At 32.4% G+C, this 17,700-nt stretch overlaps 1 protein-coding gene across 3 annotated transcripts in view; it reads left to right on the top strand.

Annotated features, from left to right (window-relative positions):
- Positions 1–17,700, top strand: part of LOC105345801 (CD109 antigen) — a 147,828-nt gene that overhangs the window by 72,507 nt on the left and 57,621 nt on the right. The window lies entirely within an intron of this gene.

The raw sequence follows: 17,700 nt of genomic DNA, 5'->3' as shown, positions 1-17,700 counted from the left end.
ATACTTGCTGTTCTTGAATCATCAGATACAGTTGATGGGCTCAATAGAGCATATGTTCTAAAGTCCCAGCATGTCTATTTCAATCAGTTGACTGTAGAACTAAAAAGTATGTTGCTTCATTAAAAAAATATAAAATAGTTTCAAAAATGAGAAGTACCAATATCTGTCTTAAACCTGAATGAGGGGTATACACAAGCAGAGCCCCTTATATCCATGACTGTCCATTTTTCTAAACACACACAATTATGAAGGGATCATCCGGAATTAACATGTTTTTAGATACGTTATTTCTTAGTTGCTAAGTATGGACACTTTAAACTCAACAAAAGTTGACCCTCATAAAATTTTGACTTGACAATATACACAATTACTATACACACATAAATAAGATTAACAAGTCAGAGTGTATTATCAGAGCATCCCTGGTTTTTAGGTCAAAAGATGTCATTGCAGGAATCAAACAGAACCTTTTTAAAGTGTTGACTAGGCTCCTGTGATCCCTGATTAAAGTCAATGTCATTAAAATACATTGGATATTGGAATCTGATGTTCCATTTGATTTAATTAAATCTACCTTCCAAGTAGTTGAAATGATGATAGCTATGGTCTTCAGGCTGCTATTGTTGGAAGGTTGACACCCTTACTGTAAGATTAGAACCTGATTTAACAAGAGCTTGGACTTTGGGTAGTTGTGTCAAACAGCAATGTGATGTAGGCCTGTCTATTTCATTGCTGGCCACTCAGCCATTGCTCATTGAAATCAACAAGATTTGTCTGGCTTTGGAGCTAAGACTAGCAATCTATATTTCACTCGAAACCAGTGTCATTTTTAACTTGTTTTGATGCAAAAAATTGATAGTAACGTCCTACTGAAAGTCCAAGACCTTGTTAAAATGGTACTACTTTCTGGGGACAATATCATATTGTTCTTACTGACACATTTGTGACATATGAGAGTTATAATGATCCTGTTTGTTGTTCAGAATCATAAGTGGCATATATGTTTCTCGAATTTTCCCTCATTAAGTACTTTACTAGAGCTTTTGTGTGTCATCACTGAATTCCTTTGGTGCAGGATCAGTACACTGCAATAGTGTGACAGTAGGGAATAATAGGTCGTTCAGCCGACCCAGTTTACGTTAATCAAACAGAATCATGGTGCATTTAAGAAGCGGTTCCCCATAGTACTTCAGTATTGTTTACTGTGTATTATACATCATTTATCAGTGCTTGAACCCCAAAAATATGGTCACTTGGTTGTTTTTTTTGTATCTCAGTTTCCAGTATATATAATGGTATGTCATTTAGTGCACAAACATCAAATTGCCCTATAAAATCCAAAGTAGTTGCTTTATTTACTAGGTCCTGATCATCAAAGCCAATTTAGACTCCTCCATGTTATTTTTAAAAAGAAAAGTTCTGCATATATAGCAGTGAAGGAAATTTTCAAAGGACTACATGTGGTATTATGCATTTTTGCCCCCAAAATTGAAGTTCTATAAAGAGCTTTAGAATAAGGTTGAAAATAGTTTAAATCATATTGAAATTAAGTATGTAAAAGTTATCACTCGGCCAAGTAATGTCGTAATGTAGAAATGACGTCATGGAGATTGTCTTATCTTAAATTATCATTGAATTAATGTTTTGGAGCAAAATATGGGTGTTTTCCAATGGACTGGGAAGCATCAACCACATGCTTGCTCAAGTACCATTTTAAACAATGATGTGTATAATTATTCATGAAGAAAATCCTATGTTAAAATCGTACTTGCATGAGCAGATCTGTGCTCTATACTCTGAAGGGGGGGGGGGGGGGCTTTATAAGGCCCCTAGTGGGTCCAGGGCAAAAGTAAAACAGTTAATAATAAAGACTCACAAATTGTTTATTTTCTTTGCCAGAAGGAATATTGATGAATTAATGTTATTTTGATAAAAAAAAAAAAATTTTTTGGGGGGGGGGGGGCATGCCAGGTGCACCACTGATCATTTCAAGTCTTAATTAAAGCCTTTTTTTAACAAATATCTGATTTGATTGAATTTGAAAATTATTTATTGACTATTCAATGTTTACCCATAAAGAATGAATACAATCAAAAGTTGAACTTACAAATAATTTTCTCATCATCTACAGGGTTCATCTAATCTCAGTGTCATTCATGAAAAGAATTCGTGTGTATGTTGGTGGGGGGGGGGGGTTCTCAGGACTTTATCATGAAGTGAAAAATGCATTTATAAAATCAATCTAAAGCAACAATTGACTATTAACATCATGGTAATTTGCTATATAATAAGAATCTTCATGGAAATAATCTATTAACAAAAGGTGGTAAAGTTTCATAAGTGGATTTTTTTATTATCAGTATACTCTTTGAGGAAATTATCTTATTTCAACCTCATAACATAAAATGTATAAAAAGTCATGTTTGGATCGGTTGTCTAACCTCAAGGGTAATGTCTGCCATCAAGATCAAGTGAGTCTGACAGACAAGTGCATGTGTGTGAAACAATGACTTTAGTCAGGATGTGGAGGGGTATAAATATATTGGTGATATGAATTTTCATTGAGTTTTTCATTTTAAAATCAAAATACATTGCGCATTATATAAATTCACAATATGTAAAGTCAAAAATGCTTAGTATTATTAAAAGATGCATATAACTGATCATAAAGATATTAGAAATAGAAAGAGTGCACAGTATATTTGGCAAGAACATGTCAAACCATTGATCTTGAACATCACTTAGATGCCACACCCATGTATTTAGAAATAAAATGAATTACTTGCATAACCAATCCAATGTAATGCAGTAGACAATGCCTCCAGTTTTGTTATTTCAGACCTCCATTGTACCTTAAGTTTCATGATTAATGTTCAATACCAAGAATACCCACCCTAAAATGCATCTTTCAACATGCAGATACTGAACAATGAGGTGAAAAAAATATTTGAAAACAACACCTTCAATCATATATGAACCTTTCCAATATAGGTTAATTTATTGCATGGGTGACATAACAGACAAAGCATTAAAAATTCATTGAAAATATTAAATCCTTTTTATACTTTCAACAACAGCACAGCTTAAATTACGGTAGTAGCACAAATGACATCAATTTCAAGACAAAACTATTCTATATCAGGCATTTGAAAAATAAAACGAGGCCCATGGATCTTAACAGGCACCTGATTTTATATTGGGAAGAAACCATATATTGCAATACTGTTCAGTGCAGTCATTGATTGGGAACATGAACCAGTACTTGTCTATAGTGTGCAGGTTTTTTCCTGGCATTGAGTGTTGTCTCCATTCTTGATTTACATTTGTTTTAAATCACTGCCTTTTTCAACAATGTTAATAAGTAATTTGATATGTCTGTATCAATTTTTCGCTGAATCTTATATTAAAACAATTATTGTTGTTTATTTTTTATCAATGAGATGACTAAATAGCTTAGTACCTTCTCGGGTAGTTAAATCATCGTAATGACCTTAAAAAAACAGCAATAATTGTATAATATTTTGACATATAAGATAGTAATGTAAAATTTGATTTTGCTTTTGATACGTTAATTTAAATTTTTTTTTTTTTTTTTTTTTTCAAAATTGTTATAACCTTTAATCTTATTTACCTCTGTTATTGATTCTTAAATTGATAAACACCTGGACTCACTGCATAATTGCATTTTCTCACAGTTTGTCTGGTACAATTTTAACCCTATTTAATTTTTTTTTTATATATGTTGCCTTTTTACTTATGTTCCTTCCTGACAGTACAAATAAATTGTAAAACACATATACCTTTAATTCTTCTTGAAAATAATCTCAGAACATCCTTGTAGAACAGGAACTGCTAGATTTTAAGAACATCTCTAACAATGAACTTGCATGCATCACAAGATGGATATCATGTATGGCCTTCCAATTTCAGATTGTATCAGGTGTGACTTCATCTCTCTAATGTACTCAAGAGGATTTTTTGTCCAGCATATTTTCTAAAAGGTTGGGAGTTTCATGTCTCCCTTTTTGTAATTTCACTGTTCCAAGGTTAGTTGCTTATTTAATGGCCTTCTGGCAATTTTTTATCAGTATATATGTATCAATAAAAAGTGATACCGGTATTTTATTCCTAGCTGAAAAAAAAATTAAAAACTAATTTAGTTTCTGTAAAAGTAGAATGTTCAAATTAACAATTAACGTTTCTTCAAAAATCCTTTTTGAGTATTTCTAAGAATGGATATTTGATAAATGGTAGATAAGGACAATTTGAGGTCTATAAAACAGGGTTCATTGACAACAGGGGAAAAATCAACCATTTACAATTTTTGAAACAACACATATATCAAAAATATCTAGGTGTATATGGGATTGTGTCTGGATAATGCTGTGGGACTGTTGGGTGGATTTTTAAGTGCTAATTGTGTGGGTAACAGTAAACAATATGGAGAATATCCAAGCTCTCAGACAGGATCTAGCCTGATTATGTCAGTTGATGAGAAAACACATTAAAATTTGAAAGGCTGCATTGGCTTGACTCTTTTCTTTAGTCTCTCATAATGCCATCAATTTTGCTTTGTTACCAATATGATAGAATCTGAAAGTTAATTTGGAACTTTGATTTAGATATATTATTGTCTGAATGACTGATCGAGCATCTTAAACATTAATGCAAGTTGAAAATGGCAGGGGGAAATTTAATGAGACTGAACTTCAAAGTGTGTTTATTTCAACCTGTCACTGCTTTGCAGTCCTAAGTCCTGGCTTTGATTATATTCTTTGTTTTAATTTTCCTTTACAGAATGAGCCTTTAATGTATTTTTTTTTTAATTTAAAAAACTCTAAAAAACTGTTAATGTTGCTTTGTGCTCTGAAACTCTTTGGAACTTCCTGATTGAGAGTATGTAGAGATGAGAAGAAATCTCTTCCGTTGGTGCCAGGGGACACTATCCGATACCTTTCTGAAGTTGTCATTAAAGGGAGACAAATTCACCGCAGATGCTGCAATTGATTTTATCATCGCATTCCAACTATATCAAGATGTGACCATCTTTGAGTACTTAATTGCACTCTAAAGTGACACAGAGCAAAGTTTAGTGCATGGATTAGATGCCAATAATGGCAGCTTGAGTATAAATTGTGTTGTCAGTTGCAAACTTCGAAGCTTTATCAATTTATCTTGATTGACATTATTAATGTTATCGCTGCATGTTTTGTACAAAATAATATAGGAAATGAATTCTGTGCAGTGTTAGACTAATAAATAATAGTGTACATTGTATTACTTTGACAATGCCTACATTACATCACAATATGATTCATATTTAGAATGTACTAATTCTGAATTCAATAAATATTGTAACGTTTAAATTTTTTCAATTAATGTTTCTTTTTTGTACATATTGTTACAAAAACTAGATTAAGGTACCGATGTGAACTCTTTTTTTTTATATAAATCACTTCACAATTTATATGAAGCATATACCAGTAATCTGTGTTGAGGTATAGCCATGGTTAAACTTGTAAGTGGTGGTCAACAAGCGGTCTATCATATAATATATATCTACCAACATTTTAAAATCTATGACTTTTTAGCTGTAAACTTTTAATCATGAAAGAAAAATCCATATATTTTAATTAGCTTTGAAATTGAAATATTTTCTATATCTTTTCCAGAGCTTTTATTGTCTTTAGGAGAATAATATTATACTAGTAGTCTAAAAATTACCATGATCACAAAGTTCACTTACAAAGGGTAATTATTTCATCATGCCTTTAATGTTTATGAATAAGCTATGTTTGGTAAGACAAGCTAATAGGGATCCACATTAAGAGCCTTTAAGAAGGTGATATGGCGGAGACCTCAGCTGTGTTTCTCAGAGATCAAAATAAGATTCGAAGTCCAAGGCTGTTCAATGACTACTCTGATACAGTGAGTGGACTCATTTCTGCCCAATTAACACTATTTTGCCCAATAATTATTTCCTCTCTGTTTATTGTATATAGTGAAACACCCTTTGGACAATTTTGACTAAACAAATATTACCAGGCTTCATATTCCATCTGGTAATTAATTTCCTAGATTATGAAAGTATCACTGCAGCTGTGATATAAGTAACTCTGGCCATCAGTGGCAGGTACCGGGTCCTCTAGCCTGCAGCATGCATCTGATCTAACCTCAATCCTAGCTGAAGTCAACCATCCAAAGGCCACAGGAATGTATATTGAAATCATTGGTTGAAAAGATCGATTCATGGATAGCTATAGTTTTAGGTAAACATGGTCAAGACACCAGTAGATCTATTTTAAGTCTAGTGGTTATGCAATCAAAAGATAAATTACTGGTTGCATTTCAAGAAGAATGAAATGTTAAGTCTTCATTTTATTACCACCAATACTTTTGTAATGCAGATTCAGAGATATAGGGGAAAAGATTTATTTTCACCTATATCAAATTCATTCATCATTTTAAACCATGCAAATACCAAGCATTCTGATGTTTATGACCTGCAGTGCACAGATTGATTTACTGATTTGGAATTTCTTTTCCTAGAATTTTAAAAAAGGAATGGGTGTACAGTTAAACATTCATCCAAATGATTAATAAACTTTAGGAATGCAGAGACAACAGGTGATGCCCATGGGTCATGTTGCTCACCTAATCTGGTTTAGACTAACTCAACTAAGGCCTCTGTGCTGTTACTGCTGTAGTGCTTAAACTACGATCTTGATTCTCACGGGGAGTTATATTCAGCACCAGAAAAGACATTGCATATAGCACCCCCCCCCATTTCGACTATATGTGGCGTCTGACACACAAGGGGTTACAATATGATGTGAGCTTGAAAATGCTTCAAACTATATATGCCTTGCATTTATTTGTTTTCTGGATTAAAGCCATAATTTTCAACACCAGATTTTTTCTGTCTCTTTCAATTTGATCCCCCAGTCTTCTCTTTTACCCTGTTAGATTAAGGTATAAATGATGGTTATTTAAACTTGAGTTTTGATTATTTATTATAAAATGCATGTACTTTTGATTTTTTTGACATAAAACTTATAGTGCATGACCAAGTTGGAATATCATCTTTGCCACACCAATTTCTTCTTTTGTATGAATTGTTAAATGAATTTGATATACTCTTCTGATCCAACACTTAATAACCCTCATTTTTGGGCATTACGACCAATCCTTAAATTCACCTCAATATTTTACAAGTTGTACAATACTGTATACAGGGTTAAATATGTTTGCCCTGTGTTAATTTCACCCTTATACACTTGTAAATGGCTTAGTCTCATAAATTCACCCAGAAACAGGCATATGGAAAGAAATTAATCTATCTTGTTAAAATTTGCCTATAGTCTTAAAGTTGCCCACAACAGAGTGAAAATAAAATGGAGGGGGGGGGGGGGTAATATTTCCCTGTATACAGTATTCTGAGCACTGTTCAGATCAGCCATCTTTACCATTTATTTTTCAATCCAATGATATAATGCACATGATAGATATTATGAAAATGTATCTTTCAGAGGGTTGAATTTTCCTCAGAATATCATTAATGCCCTTGTTTTCTGAAAATTTTATTTTTAGCTCACCGAGACGAAGTCAGGGGGAGCTTATGCTATACCCTCGGCGTCGGCGTCGGCGTCCGGACCTGGTTAAAGTTTTTGTTGCAGGTCCTGTATCTAAGCTATTACTTGTCCTATCTTCACCAAACTTGCATGGATGATGCATCTGGACCTACTTATGGACTTGAAAGACTTGGATGCTGAATCTGAGTCCTAAATTTCAGATGCTGGAGGAGGTTAAGGTTGTTAGACCAGGTTAAAGTTTTTGTTGCAGGTGCCCTTTGATAGCAATATCTAAGTTACTGCAGGTCCGTACTTCACCAAACTTGCATGGATGGTGTGTCTTATGATACTGATGCACCAGACAGGCTTGAGTGCTGAATCTGAGCTATAGGTTTCGGATGCTGGAGGAGGTTAAGGTTTTTGGAGCAGGTGAAAGTTTTTGTTGCAGGTGCCCTTTGATAGCAATATCTAAGTTACTGCTGGTCCATACTTCACCAAACTTGCATTGTTGGTGTGTCTTATGATACTGATGCACCAGGCAGGCTTGGATGCTGAATCTGAGCTATAGGTTACAGATGCTGAAGGAGGTCAAGGTTTTTAGAGCTGGTTAAAGTTTTTGTTGCAGGTGCCCTCTGATGATTATATCTTAGTTACTACTTGTCCTAACTTCACCAGACTTCCATGAATGGTGCGTCTTATGATACTGATGCACCAGACAGGCTTGAATGATGAATCTGAGCCATAGGTTTCGGATGCTGGAGGAGGTTAAGGTTTTTAGAGCTGGTTAAAGTTTTTGAAACAGGTGCCCTCTGATGATTATATCTTAGTTATTATTTGTCCTAACTACACCAGACTTCTATGGATGGTGCGTCTTATGATACTGATGCACCTGACGGGCTTGAATGCTGAGTCTGAGCCATAGGTTTCAGATGCTGGATATGGTTAAGTTTTTTGGAACAGGTCACATGTTTAATAGATAATAGTACTATTTCAAACTTGCATAGTTGATTAAACTGTAATATGAATGAATCACAGAGGAAGCTTAAGATGCAGAGCTTGATCTCCATTATCAAGGATGCTAAAAAATATATCTTAGTTATTACAGGTCCTAACTTCACCAAACTTGAATGGATGGTGTGTCTTATGATACAGATGCATCTGACAGGCATGGATGTTGAATCTGAGCCATAGGTTGCGGATGCTGGAGCAGGTTAAGGTTTTAATTGCTAGTGCCCTCTGATGATAATATCTTAGTTATTACTGGTCTGAACTTCACCAAACTTGCATGGAGATGCGTCTTATGTATACTGATGCACCTGACAGGCTTGAATGCTGAATCTGAGCCATAGGTTTCGGATGCTGGATGAGGTTTAGTTTTTTTGGAACAGGTCACATGTTTTATAGATGATAGCTTGCATAGTTGATTTTACTATATTATAAATGAAACGCAGAGGTTACTTCAGATGCAGAGCCTGATCTCCATTATCAAGGATGCTAAAGAAATCTCCTACCTCACTCAAACCTGCTCGATAGATAGATGTGTTTGTTGTTAAATGATATAACATGATTCCTATGATATAGTATTGTATGGTATGAAACAATATTGTTTAATATGATACAATATAATATCATATGTAATATGATAAAAAGTTATATGATACGATATAATATTGTATCAATTTTTTGATATTTAATGTTATGATATTGTAACATGATATCGTTATGTAAAGTATTGTATATTATGATACAATATTGTATAATATTATATTGTATTATTAATTTATTATTTTATCACATGATACTATTGCATAAGATATTGCAAAATATAATATTGTATCCTATGTTACAATATTGTATATTCTATAATATTGTATCATACGATATTGTATGATATGATATAAGTTTCTGTAATGTAGAATTATATCACATGAAATTGTATAATATGATACTGTAATATTATATAATATCGTATCATACAATATATTGTATAATATGATATTGGTTTATTATATGATATATTATCACATCACATGAAATTGTATTGTATGATATTGTAAAATATATTATTGTATCATGATACAATATGTATAATATAATGTTGTATTATATATTTTACTTTATCACATAATATTGTATCATTTGATATGATACAATGTTGTATCAAATTATATTGTATCATATGATACAATATCATATTATGTTTCAAAAATGATACAGTATCATACAATATCATACTATATTATACAATATAATATCATATGTTTCAATGTTATGATGTATTATGTAATATGATATTATAATATAATACTATATTGTTTTATATATTATGATATTGTATTATGTGATCAAATACAATAATGTATAACACAATACAATGTCATATCATACGTTACAATATCATATCTCATCATTGTTTATTATGGTATTTTATTGTATTGTATGATATATGTTGTAAATATGATAGGATGCAATATTTCATTTTATATTATTGTATTGATTAACATATGAACATATGATTATCATACAATTTTTTAACATATGATATTGTGTCAAAACAGAATCCATGAATATCCAAAATCATAAAGTATGATTTTCATTTAATATGATAAAGGTGGTCTCATAAAGGTGAAGTCTCATAAGGGTGATGTCTCGTCTCGGTGAGCTTTGTAATCTGTGATTACCTATGTTTATTATTCAAATGTGATGCACCACCAATGTATTACAGCATGACTTTTATAAAGTTTAACACGCACGTACTTAAGTCTTCTCTGAATTGTACCCCCCATAATTCCTCTATGTGGTCCCTCTCTAACCCCTATGGTCAAGGCAGTCAGCTATATATTAATTTGTTACTGCATTATTTTCACAAGTTGAAGCCTCAGAGTCTGTATTCTTCAAAGGAAGATTTTAAAAAACTCTTTCTATGATGAAACCCTGTTTGAGGACACAACGGTTTTAAACCCCTTGAAATCCACATTTACTGAAACTTAATTAATTTTAAGTTTGTGATATTAAAGCTTACTTGGTTCTAAGGAAATTTATTTGAACCATTGATTCATGTGAGCTGTAGTAATATTAATCTCTAATGGGTTAGAAATAAAACTGATCTTGAACAAAACCAATTATTCAGTGTTTGCATGAATCTGTATTTTATTACATCAGTCAAAAAATTGAAGATTTGGGTTCCTGCAAATTTTGATGTATTGGAAAAGTCATCGCTTCTTTGAAATTCTGCTCTTGAATTCTAAAATTAGAAAAGTTGATCTGTTGTTGAGGTTCTTGATGTTTTAAATAACACAGCTCAAGTAATAGAGTACTTTTATCCCTCATCTGTTGACATGCAGACATTATGACAATTAGAGACTGACGTGTCTTTTGATCAGAGATCACGCCACATATATACTGTTTGTACGGCCCCGCTTAACCTTCCCAAACCACGCAGTCACAGCAGCAATTTACAGCCCAAGTGTTGCCCTATATCAGGAATTCAATTTCATGGTCAGTCATTCAGAACATCTTCATTTCTAAAAATGAAGTGGGAATTCTCTAAACTAAATTTATCGTCATCTACTGGGACACACATGGGCTTCATACTTGCCAACCTCCAACATGTGAAAATCTGGTCATGACCAGATTTGGAAACTAAAAAATCTGGTCATAGCGCGTAACGACATTCACGACATATTTATCATGCATTTCATAGGTATATACAATAGAAATATGTGTTAAAACTTATGTGTAATACTTTATTGCAAAGAAGCATTTTAACTAACAGTTGCTGATTTTGAATTTTGTAAAGTGATCTGACACAGAAAATAGTAGGTTGTGTTCAGCTGAAAAAAAAATGCAAAAAGAGTTTCTGCAACATTTACGTTGCTTTTGAACTCTGTAAATGATGGCATGAAAGTTGTAAGTGACTTGGAAGACTACTGTGTATTAAAAAGCATTCTATACATGACTTGGCGTTTTTGAATGTTTAGTCAGATCATTTTGGGAACAAAATCCAACATTCAAATGTGCGTTACATAGAACGCAAAAGCCCCATTTTGAACTCGATTACTTTGTTTTAGCTATGGGAATTCATTTTCCCAGATATGTTGATAGGTACAAAATATCGTTTTCTTTTTGTTGGTTTTGATTCTGCTGGCCCCGATGAAGACCTTTTCTTATTGGAAGCCATCACACTTAATGATTTAAACCTTCGCTTAGTCAAAACAACTCACGATAATAATTACACTTAATGTGTCTGTTAAAGCCAGCGGCATTGTTTACGCGTTACGTAAATCCAAGCTCAGCTTGGGTTCATAACTGGAAGTCAAACGCGCAACGTAATTTACGAACCAAATCCGGAAATCGGGAGATTTTCGGGTTGTTCGACAAAAATCGGGTGAAAAGCATGACCCGCCGGGTCATAAAAAATAATCGGGTGAAGGGTTGAAAAATCGGGTGTGACCCGACGAAATCGGGTCAGTTGGCAAGTATGATGGGCTTTATTTTCCTTTATGTTTTAGTCTGAGTGGGGGCAACAGAAGGAATAATTTCATCGAATGCCCCGGTGGCACTTTTATCAAAAATGTCAAATTCTTAATTCTATAGAAATGGATGATGATGTAATTTATATTATACTTTTAAACAACTACTGTCTATTTTAAATGAAATTGAAAGATTGTTAAATCATTGGCATATATATATTGTATTTGACAAGTTAAGCTTAATTCCTTTATTCAAATATTTAGATTCTCTTTGTTAAAGTAATGGTTAAAGAATAAATTGAAGTTAATAAGGAGGCTGCGTAATAACTATTTGTAGATATCATCATCTTAGACTAAACATATTTGTTATACTAGTATTGCAAATGTTTTGGATCTTCTGATCAGTCTTCCAAATGCCATTCTCATCTCCAATTCAATTAACAGTGTATATTTTGCACAGTCATGTATAATAGGTTATAATCAGTCTGGTTTATAGAAAGCTTCCTTATAAATGGTGCAATTAAGACAATGAGTATAGATCCATGCAATGCTTTCTTTGGTGATTCATTTGGGATATGAAGGTAGTGACATTGCAGAAAAAATACATAACCCGCGTTAGCGGGTTTAACACAGGTTATGTATAGTAATTTTTTCTGCAATGATCGCTACCTTCATAACCTGCATGAATCATTAAAGAAAGCATTTTATTGTCTATATGAACATCTTTCTTTTAACAAATTATTACATTGAGCGCAAAGAGTAAGTAAAATTAACTAAATTACTGTTAATGTACATATTAAGTACGTTAGCAAAAGAAACAGCCAAATCGTCCTCTGTGAGACTTAGTCTGACATCATCATGATTATTTCATGCAGTCCGTGATTTTTATTAGGTAGTTGTAGGTCTCGACCAAACGATAAACAGGCCGGTGTGTCAATTTCAGTCCTGTCACTTTCTTGTCAGTTTCAGCCGCTGTAGATTTTGACCAATTGATAAACAGGACGTGTAGATTTCAGTCTGGCTGTTTCTATAGAGCTATGAATAAACTAATAGTTTCCATAAGGAAAAGAGGGAATAATACTTGTTAGATGTAAATATATGAATTTGAATTTCTTTTCAAAAGATACAGCGATTTTTACTTTGCATGATTTAGATTTATGAACACCATTTCATATTTCCACAGGTGATGTCAAACAACTGAAAGTCAAACATGTTACTCTTAAAAGTAAACACCTTTCAGTTCCACACACTTTTCAAGTCATTTAACCGATTTATAAAATGCACGTTCATACCAACTTTCTTGTCAAGTTTTTGTAGAATGTCTTTTGTGGCATATCGTAGATCATTTAGGTCCAAAAATCTCTGTCCATGCAGTTTCGACTTTAGATAAGAGAAAAAGCAAAATCCATAGGTCATATCCGTGCTGTATTGGGGGGGGGGGGGGGGGGGGGCTAATTGTAAACCTTTTTTGCCCTATAAAAATAGCAGCATTTAAGAACCTTTTGGTCTCCATCGTACATGTACAGGTAGATTTTCCTGTGTGCACACAGGCCCGGTGCTCCAAGATGCCCTTCATAATTAAGTTATTGTGATGTCATATGAAATATTGTGTATTAATTTTATGTACTTATGTGCTCAGTGAAGCATATCTTATCAAAATAATAACTGTATATTTGTGTATATGAGAAAAATGTGTTAATTTTCAATGTAAAAAAATAGTGAATGCTGACATACCAAAATATCTGGGATTAAGTTTTCTGTGATTATGATGTATGAGCTATTAGTTACATGTATATACTTTTAATATGCAGTAATACAGTATCAGTGAAGATAAACATTTTATTAATGTACTGTAACAATGAAATACTGTATACTTAAGCATTGAATCATTATTTTTTGAAAGATATATAGTCTCATAACTGCAGCGGTGTGTGCATACAAATTGAGTAACGCGCGCTAGCGCTTTATGAAAATTTGTATGCACACACCGCTGCACTTATGAGACTATATCTTTCAAAAAATAATGATTTAATGCTTATATTTACATTTTTTTAAACTTCTTGCTTTGTCTGCAAATGTGATTTATATGTCAAAATTTCTGTTTTATCCTAAGGGTAAGTTCAAATTAATGGAAGAGCCACTGTAACAGCTACAAGCCTGAACTTTGATTCTCGCTTGTGTCATTGCATTTTACAGCGTTCAACGTTTGTGATGTCATATAATAAAACTAGTCATTCTAACCTTTGAGTACCCTGTGTGTGTTACAGTCTAATAGCTGCAGTGTCTTTTCACACACTTTACGTGAAAAAAATATTTGAAATGTAAATATAAGGAAATATGTGTCCCCGTTTCATTTTCTCCCCTATTGCCCTCCTTGTCAATGGGCAAATTTAAGACTGGGCAAATTCCAATGCCTTGAATTATATGAAACTTTGTTTGGGTGAATTCAAGGTAGGGCAAAACCACTTGCAAGTGTAGAAGGGCAAAATCCTGTGTACAATATACAGAAAAAAAAACCTATGCAATAAATGCAGCAAACCAATTTTTGAATTGAAGTAGATGCAGATTTACATAATTTTGAGTATGTAATTTTAAAATAAAACTAGAGCATATGAATAACTTTATTCTAAAAAAAATATGATCACCTGGTAACTGAAGTTTTTAAATGATAATATATTTTTGGTAATTGTAATATAGTGACAAATATGTAATTCTATTTTCTTAATTTTTCTTTTGAAATGTACACAGTTTGTATTCTTGATTTAATTAGAATGAAATGAATTTAAGAAAGTCTCATTGGAGCTTATATAAGCTCTCGTTTATACCTTCTCAAGGTAAGTTAGTAGTTTACATCTAACATTTAATAAACACTCCTCAGTTTCACTTGGGTTATCTTTCTTTTCAAATCAATCACTAATGAATTTACCTGAGATTGATACCTGTGACCTGCAGTAAGAAAATAATGAGTCTCTTTCAACAAAAGGATGAAAATTTGAATTTTAGAGAAAAATCTTAGAAGCACTTATATTTTGGATATCATACAAAGCAAGACAACTTCTGTTACTTTTAATATACATGTAGTGAGCCACCATCTGAAAAAATTTATACTACCAAATATTATTTTCTCTATTTCTTACGGAAACTTATTACAGTTAATTAATTCATAGCTCTACAGAAACAGCTAGACTGAAATCTACATGGCATGTTATCGATTGGTCGAAATCTACAGCTACTGAAACTGACAAGAAATTGACAGGACTTCATGAAATTGACAGGCCCTGTTTATCCATTTGTCAAAGCCTAAAAAATAACAGACTGCATGAAATAATTATGATGATGTCAGAAACAAAATCTCACAGGAGACGATTTGGCTGTTTCTTTTAGCTAATGTACTTATACATTAACAGTAAATTAGTGAATTTCACTAACTTTTAATTCACAATCAATTTATTAATTAGTTAAAAGAAAGATGTTAATATAAATGAAAAAATGCTTTGATAATTCATTGATGATTCATGTGGATTATGAAGCTAGGGATCATGGCAGAAAAAAATTACATAAACTATTAAGGCGAATTATCTATTTTTTCTGCAATGTCGCTACCTTCATCATTGTATCACCAAAGAAAGCATTTTATTGTTTAAATATTTCTAAAATATTTTTGGTATTTAAGATTACGGGTATATTTAAAGAAAGAATGTCCCCTTTTGCTGGGTTAATTATGACAAATCATAATATATAGTTCTGGACTATAAATATTGGTAGGAATTTAACATGTTTTTGCTGCTTTCCCTTCTGTAAAGAATTTCATTAATCTTCTTTTAGTCTTTGTATGGCCATTTGTTTTACCGGTATGTCAAAACAAACTCAGAGTTTTCTATGGGGTACAGTGGAATCATTGTATTTAAAAATTTACTTTATTCATCAATTCATCAGGCAGAAAGCTTATTAAACTGAATATTAACAGGTAGCAATTATCCTTTTTTTCATATCAATCACTTGATATCATTGGATGTTATTTAGCAAATTTGCATTTTTTGCAGATTTTCCGAATTCTGGATAATTGTGTCCTAATTAACCGTTCCTTGGTTTAGCCAATAACTGGTTCTAAGCCAGTAATGTTTCTTTCATTGCGAATGCTTTGAGCTTTAATAAATACAAATGCTAGTCATGAAAGATGAAACTGATTAAGTAATTATCCCATTTGTAATTCCCTAATGGTTGATGTCAAATTATTGCTGAGGCAAAATAAATTAAGAATTTTTTATTGTTTAAAATGATGTCTTTAGGAAGCTTGCCAGAAGTTTGACTTTACTACCTGCATCTAAAAGTGTGAGATTTTGGTGAGAACAAACTAAAAATTCAACCATGAGTGAGATACCTGAGACATTTTTTTGGTCAATATAATTTACATCTGCAGCATTGAAATATTAAGTTTATTTTGCTAATACTTTTTGAAGGTGACCCATTTACGTAAACTAGCCATTTTCTATGAATATGTCTTAATTAAATGAGGTATGAAAACAAAGAAACTGTTTTGAAAACATGAAGTTGTTAAGGTGGAATAACACACCTGGGAAAAGTCACTCAAATTAACAGTAAGTTATTTGATGATGAAAGATATAATGATAAATAAACTATACATATGTCAAATAAGCAAAAATTTGCAAATTGGGGATAAAAATGAATAAAAATAAAAAAATCCAATTCAGTAAGCAACAACAAAAGCTGCTGCAGGATTCGAACTTGGGATGTATGGATCAAAAGTCTGACATGTTATCCACTTGACTATGGAATAATTTATATGTTACCGTCGATAAAATAAAACAAAATGTTGTTTCGATCAGAGTTCAGCCATTTTGTGGCGATGTGTTATTCCACCTTAAGAGATGAGTGTGTAAGCATTAATACAGTTGAACTTTGGTATATCAAATACCAATATCGCGAAACAATGGATATGTCAAAGTGATTTGTAAGTCCCAACCACTTGTACTTGTATTTTAATTACCCTTGAATCTTGAATGCTCAGATATCTTGAAGTTTATAACCCTGCAGTCCCATCTAGTTCAAGATAATGATTTTTGACTGTAATAGGATATTTCCTTCATGAAAATATGAAGGTACCAAATGAATATATATTTTAAAATAAAATACTAATAATTATAATTTATGTCTGGTGATTCATGTGATATATGAAGGTAGCAACAATAATTATTTTGAGCAGTCCGTGATTTTTCTTAGGTTCCTGTAAGTTTTGACCAATCGACATATTTAAGGCTAGTAAAGCTGTTTGCTTGGCGGAATTTGCACCATGGCAGGACTGGATAACACTGGATTATGTAGATTTCAGCCTGCAGTGTCAGTTTCTATAAAGCTACGAATAACAATCGGTTTTGTTAAAAAAAATATGTGGTAGATGTATATATATATAAGTTGATATACCCAATTACTAATGGGAACGACAAAATTCAGCAATAAAGTTGGTCCATCAATAGTTTTATGGGAATTAACTAATAAGACTGGTCATTAATTGGTTTCAAATGATTTATATATATAGCTGTATTGTATACCCCTTCATTAAAAAAACAATACATTTAATAAGTTTTTATTATGTTGGTTAATAACAGAAAAAATAATTTTGTGTTAATAAAAAGTGT

Source organism: Magallana gigas, chromosome 3 (genome assembly GCF_963853765.1).
Source record: "Magallana gigas chromosome 3, xbMagGiga1.1, whole genome shotgun sequence".
NCBI classification, from domain to species: domain Eukaryota; kingdom Metazoa; phylum Mollusca; class Bivalvia; order Ostreida; family Ostreidae; genus Magallana; species Magallana gigas.
This window is presented reverse-complemented; position numbering and strand designations above follow the sequence as displayed.